At 40.0% G+C, this 7,084-nt stretch overlaps 1 long non-coding RNA gene across 1 annotated transcript; it reads left to right on the forward strand.

The window, feature by feature from the left end:
• Nucleotides 1-736: 736 nt before the first annotated feature.
• Nucleotides 737-5,724, forward strand: LOC117508245. The gene is made up of 3 exons (XR_004560026.1): nucleotides 737-748; nucleotides 2,413-2,420; nucleotides 5,605-5,724. It is a non-coding gene; the product is annotated as an uncharacterized LOC117508245 (long non-coding RNA).
• Nucleotides 5,725-7,084: the final 1,360 nt, after the last annotated feature.

Below are 7,084 nucleotides of genomic sequence, written 5' to 3' on the forward strand. Positions count from 1 at the left end.
ATGAAATGGAGGTGTACGTTTCACTAGGTGTTCACAGGAAACACTTATTTATTTCTGTATGTATGTATGAATTTATTTATGTATGTTCATTGTTGGTTTTATATTTTCTGTTGTGTTTCTATTCTGGTTTTTTGTCTCTTTCTTTAAAATTGTATATAAGTATATATTGTATATAATAATCATTAGAGTGTTAATATATAAACAAAAATAAATTTAAAAAATATTACAATTTGAAAACAAATGCACCCGAACGTGATGACAGCTGCAACTGCTTAATGCTAACTTTTAACATTGAAAATGCCATAGACATGTTAACACGTTAGCATTGCTGCTGTTTTTAAGTTTTATAAAATACATCTGTCAACTGTTTCAGAAGACCATAACAGGTTGGTTTAACTTAAAAAAGGTAAATAATACTCACAGACATATGCTCTTTAGGGTTTTAACGGGGGAAAATTAAGCGAAAGAAAGAATAAACGAAGCAACAGATCGAAGCACTGCTTCAATCTGCGAACCACTGCTTCGATTGGTTCAAGGTTCAAAGCAAAGCCGCGCTGCAGAAAAGTTGATTACAGACCCTATAGAGAAATTATCATTTTCCTGACAAAATTCCCCCAAAACAATGGCCACTCTGAAGGACCGATAACAGAATCATTAAGCAAAAAGCTTATTGATGTCGGTAGATCGAATAATTTCTTAACAATACCCGAAAGGAACCGGTTCTCAATACCCAACCCTAATACAGATTGTAATATAAACACTGAAATTATAAACTCTTGCTATATGTCACAATGTGCAGTGAAAATCTAACAACCATACATAATCATAGCAGAACCACATATTTAAGTGAATATGTGCAACAGCAGTGGGTGTGGTTTTATTTTCTTTCATATGAGGGGGTCAACGATTCCAGTGCATTCTCCTCATTAAAACATCATCTGGTTTGTGGTACAGCCCCTTATTGAATGTCTCAGTTTTCATTGCTCTGCCTGCACATACTGGAGGCACAGAGATGCAATTATAAATAAAAACAGATTAACTTAGTGAATAATGACGACCAAACAGTGTAGAAATAATAAACTTAAAGGAAAGGCAGGTAACATAACAGAAATGAAAACACAAGATGCTTAACTAAAGATCCAATACTTTCGATGAATTTTGTATAGGGTATAACCGTCATCCCTGCCCCCCCCAAAAAAAAAAATTAAATGAATTCAACTCAGGCTATATCTGCCAATCCACTTAGGCACCAGACTACTTAAAAGTCAGATGTAGGAAGAAGTAATAAATCATATGCATATCATGTTCTGAGAACTCAGTCATTGGAGGGGTAGCACAGACGGAAAGAATAATAATTATAGCAGAGTAATAAAACATGGCATGTAGAGTGGTGTCACACAAAATACTTTCATTTGAATGCAAATAAAATTAAGGAACTACTCAAAGAATTTGCAAAGCAAAATGGCATGGACCCTCACAACTGAGAAAGTGATTTGCCTTCACCTGCTGCACAATAATATTAATACCTGCACCGTGTCTCCATCCTTGCTTATGTGCCTCATGACCTGATTTGTGTATAGACAGAAGTAAAAAATCCTATTAGATTGCTTCCCTTGACAGAAATTTACAAACAAGAAGGAAACTGACATTGTCCTATCAGAAAAAAGCATCTAACATTGAAGTGATTATCAGGAAAGCACACACACACACCATCCATCCATGAGGTTGAGGTAGCCGCAGGTTAAGGTAGGTCAGATGTTTTCCACACGCACATTTGAAAGTTCCTCAAAAAAAAAAAAACAACTATATAAATCAGGCCCTAGGGGTGGTGGCCAAGTGAGTAAGTTGGGTAAGTGTGCTCCAAGATTGTCTGAGAATGCTTGCTGCAACAATTGGTTTGCAGAACCAAAGAATTTTTGCGTAAACTATCAGGGAAACTCACAGGCCCAGCGCCAGAAAAAAAATATTAAGGGGGCGATGAGTTTATCACAGGGGGTGCCCCCCCCCCCAAAAAAAAGTACGTACTGGAGGGTAAGTGCCTCTGAGTGTGCGTAATGAATTGGGTGCACTCCTAGAAAGCTCGTGTATTTAGGCTACACCGTTGTAAGAGACTGACTAAGAGTAAAGAGTGATGACAGTATTTTTTTAATTATTATTTGAACGTATAGACCCTCGGTCAAGTGATCTCCTGTATACCACAAAACCAAACCAACAACTGATCTGAGAAACGACACGAGACAGTAGATTAACCCCACATACAGCCCTCCATCACAAGCGCAAACACAGCATAATTGGGCATGACAGTCACACAACGGGTCAAAGATAAACCTTTCATGTAGATATACAGTGGTTCCTTGTTTATCGCGGGAGTTACGTTCTAAAAATAGCCCGCAACAGGCGAAATCCGCGAAGTAGACAGCGTTATTTCTTACAATTATTATAGACGTTTTAAGGCTGTAAAACCCCTCACTACACACTTTATACACTTTTCTCAAACAGGCATTAACATTTTCTCACTTTTCTCGTGTGTGTAGTAGAAAAATAAGACCAACCTGTTTTCACGCCCAGACATTTGTTTGAGAAATAAAAATAGAACATTTTCCTATAAATGGCTTTATAGGTGATGGCTTTTAGAACTAACGAATTTAATTTTAACGATCAACCTACGAGGTTGGACACACAAGAAATTATTAATAGTGACTGACCAGTATTTCAGTTCCTCTGATCACGCCTCTTCGTCCTGGCGCCGCGCCACTGTCGCGCCTTTTTCCACTCACACCTCGCTGCAGGTGTGTTTTTCCGAGTGAAGAACATAGTTATGGGTAGTTGTTGGCGCTCTGTTTTCTTCTGGGCGAGAAGATTCTTATAAACAGACACGCAGAACACAATGGGCCTCATGTATCAACGTTGCGTATGGCGATATTTGAGCGTATATGGGGTGTACGCCAAAACGGCTGCGCCACTTGGCATTTATCAATGTGGTCGTTGGCGTACGCTGCGCTGAAAATATACACCAGGTCGAGGGGTGGCGTAAATATACACCAAAATGAACCAGCGCTGGAATCCACATAAAAATGAAGATGATCAACATGATAAACAGTGCCATCATACAAATCAATGCATATGTTACATAAATAACACTGATTATAGTACATAATAATCAATACAAATCCCGCCTTTGCGGGATTGTTATGGAGCACGATCCGTGGCCACAGCGCTGACTGCAAAGACAGCGCTGCTCGCCTTTTTCTCCAGACTTCGAGCCTGGAGCCAGAGCAGCACTGAGCTTAACTTCATGTGGTGTGATCGTTTTAGACTATGAAATTGATAATAACAACTGTAGTTTCGTCATTCCCTTAATTCGCCCGTGCTGCAACCAGGTTTTGTCGTCTCCATTCGGTTGTCACAATAAAATAAATACAGAAACACATTTAAAAAATAAAGAATCTGACAGATTAGGCGTGTCTTATTAATTGAGCGAGCAAATATCCACATGTCAAGAATTATTGACATGTGAAAAGACAATACAGTGGTCCCTCGCTATAACGCCATTCACCTGTTGTGGCCTCGGAGTCTCGCGGAGTATTTAGTCCAATTTTGCATGCCTTTTTTTTTTACATTGTTCTGTGTTCTGCGTATCTGTTTATAAGAATCTTGTTGCCCAGAAGAGAAAAGAGCGCCAACAACTACTCATAACTGTTTGTCACACGGAAACAAACACCTGCAGCCAGGTGTGAGTGGAAAAAGGCACGGCGTCAGGACGATCTGGATCAGGAGCGATCTGTGAAATACTGGTCAGTCACTATTAATAATTTCTTATGTGTCCGACCTCGTTCATTGATCGTTAAAATTAATTTGTTAGTTCTAAAAGCCATCATAATTATTTATAGGAAAACATTCTATTTTTATTTCTCAAACAAATGTTTGGGCCTGAAAACAGTTTGGTCTTATTTTCCTACTAAGGTTTGAACTTTGAGAGTGTTTACACACGAGAGAAAAGTGAAAAAATGTTCATGCCTGATTGAGAAAGTGTATAAACTGTGTAATGAGGGGTTTTACGGCTTTAAAACGTCTATAATAATTATAAAAAAGTAACGCCGACTACGTCGCGGATTTCGCGTATTACGGGCTATTTTTAGAACGTAACTCCCGCGATAAACGACGGACCACTGTAACACTTTATTGAATATATACTACAAAACAATTAATACGACGGCTGCTTTTGATGCTGTATTGGCACGCGTCGTGATTGGAGTTCTTTCTCATTGCCGTCTCCCGGCTTCCATGTCGTAAAATGAGGGTGTGTCTGAAGCGGAGTCTGAATATTTATGGGCGTGTTTATTATAATTACGATCGTTTCCACCCGCCGCATTTATCAAGATCACGTCAGGCGTACGCCAGAAATGGGCAGGTGCGCACTGCTTAATACATGTCACGGCGACTTTGGTGTATTTCAAGTTTACGCCGACAATTTACGCCACAAGTGCGCAACATTGATACATGAGGCCCATTGTGCGTACTCTCCCTTTGCGGTGCCGCAACAGGTGTCCCGTCATCTCGCCAGAACACTGGTCTGCTTGATGAGGACGCAGAGCACAATGCGCTGTAAAAAAAAAAAGCATGCAAAATTAGACTAAATAAATCTGCGAAACTGCGAGGCGTTATATTTTCCAGTATTTCTTTTTCTTTCTTTTTTATTTTTATTTTTGATAACTCTCACATCCGAGGGGGCAAGGTTGATTTGGGGTGACGCCCCCTCATGGCGCTGGGTCCGGAAGCTCAGCTAGTCATCGTCATCGGTGTCTCGACCTGCCTGCAGTTCTTCATCGTAACAGACTTGAGTGGGCAAATGCTCACATTCGATGGCATCTGGCACGTTGGAGAGGTGTTCTCTTCACAGATGAATCCTGGTTGTAACTATTCAGGGCAGATGGCAGACAGCATGTGTGGCCTTGTATGCGTGAGCGGTTTCCTGATGTCAGTGTTGTGGATTGAGTGGCCCATGGTGGCTGTGGGGTTATGGTATGGGCAGGCATATGTTATAGACAATGAACACAGGTGCATTTTATTGATGGCATTTTGAATGCACAGAGATACCGTGATGAGATCCTGAGGCCCATTGTTGTGCCCTTCATCCACGACCATCACCTCATGTTGCAGCATGATAATACACGGCCCTATGTTCCAAGGATCTGTACACAATTCCTGCAAGATGAAAACATCCCAGTTCTTGCATGGCCAGCATACTCAGCAGATATGTCACCTATTGAGCATGTTTGGCATGCTCTGGATCAGTGCATACAACAGCGTGTTTCAGTTCCTACCAATATCCAGCAACTTCGGGAAGCCATTGAAGAGGAGTGAACCAACATATTCCACAGGCCACAATCAACAACCTGATCAACTCTATGAGAAGGAAATGTGTTACATTGCATGAAGCAATTGGTGGTCACACCAGGTAGTAACTGGTTTTCTGCCCCCCCATAAAGCAAAACTGCACATTCAGTGTGGCCTTTATTGTGGCCAGCCTAAGGCACATCTTGATATGCCACACCTGTGGTGAGATGGATTATCTCGGCAAAGGAGAAGTGCTCTCTAACACAGATTGTGAACAATATCTGAGAGAAAAAGGTCTTTGGTGTATATAGAAAATGTTTCAGATCTTTGAATTCAGCTCATGAAAAATGGGAGCAAAAACAAAAGTATTGGTTTTATATTTTTGTTCAGTGTAGCTTGGTGGGAAAACTTCTATGACCTGGTTAAGAATTACTGCAAAAGGAAACATCCATGTTCTTAAATTTCAATGGAATCTGCATTGTTACTCTTGGAACATGTTCACAATATCTCTTGAGTCTTCACCATCAACAATCCCATGTCGTCCTTAACATTTAAAGGCAACATTTATGCCCTAAAAACCCAGGTTAAACCACCAAACTGTAATGCAGTCTTTGATGGACTCTCTAAGCTCTTTAACAATCTCTTCTGACATCAAGCTCACTTTGGGGTAGTGTGGTGACACTAAACTTTTAATTTCAAATTTTCAGCATCAGCCATGTCAACCTGTTTTGAGCAGTAAAATGTAAAAAAAAAGTAAAATATGCTCCAGAAAGATCCACCTACTCTTTCTTCCAATCCATTTTAGTGTGCCTTATGAAACTTTCACTTTAAGTACTTTGCATTTTGCTGAGCTGTGTCTTAAGGTGCCTCAAGAATGCCTGCTGACCTGTACGAAAAACAAAACCAATATCTACTAACTCAGTGTGCTCTGCATTTTTGACTCCACTTGAATGAACAATATAATTTGCTGAGCAAAAACAAGCCAGCCTGTATTACTGCTCGATAGGTACCCGCAGTGATAAATGTCTATAATCTCGAAAAAACGAGTCTCTGGTGAGCAGCAGCACTTCAGGAGCAAACCCCCTCTACCCACAAAAATTCAGTTTGGCACAAAATAGCAACAAATGCATAAAGGTGGCTATAATATGAGATAATTTCTTGTTACATTCACTAATCTTTCCCTTCATGAGAAATTACTGAGCAATTCACAGAAACTTCCAAAATTTGATTGCCAAAATGCAAAGGGTGCAACACAGTAAAGTACAAAACTAAAATTACTGTGCTTTTTTGTTTGCCAACTCCTGTTGGCAGCTACGTTTTGGAGCATACTGTGAGGAAATCAAGAGCAGCTTGGAGGCGAGCAAATCAATGTAAATACTTTTGACTTCGATTTGGAAAATGGTCAGCAGTCATTTATAATTGACGAGATAAAACACTAAAATGTAACAAACCAACAGTGAGGGGTTTTAATACAAGAGCTACACATTGACTCAGTCCAGCTCTTGCGAAAAAACAAGACGTTCAGAAAGATTTGGTACAGCTTTAACAACATAACATGACATAAAGGGCGGTACACAAAAAAAAAAAAAAACAAACACAATGCTCTTGATTCCTGGATAACTCTTCAGTATCCAGTAACAAAAGCCTTAATTCCATAACCTTCATACACAGTTAAAGGGATACTTGCTCATCGTATACGTAAAGTGCTTCACGCAGGTCTGGCCTTCTGCGTGTGAGTGAGTGAATG

This window comes from Thalassophryne amazonica, chromosome 4, assembly GCF_902500255.1.
Source record: "Thalassophryne amazonica chromosome 4, fThaAma1.1, whole genome shotgun sequence".
Lineage (NCBI taxonomy): Eukaryota > Metazoa > Chordata > Actinopteri > Batrachoidiformes > Batrachoididae > Thalassophryne > Thalassophryne amazonica.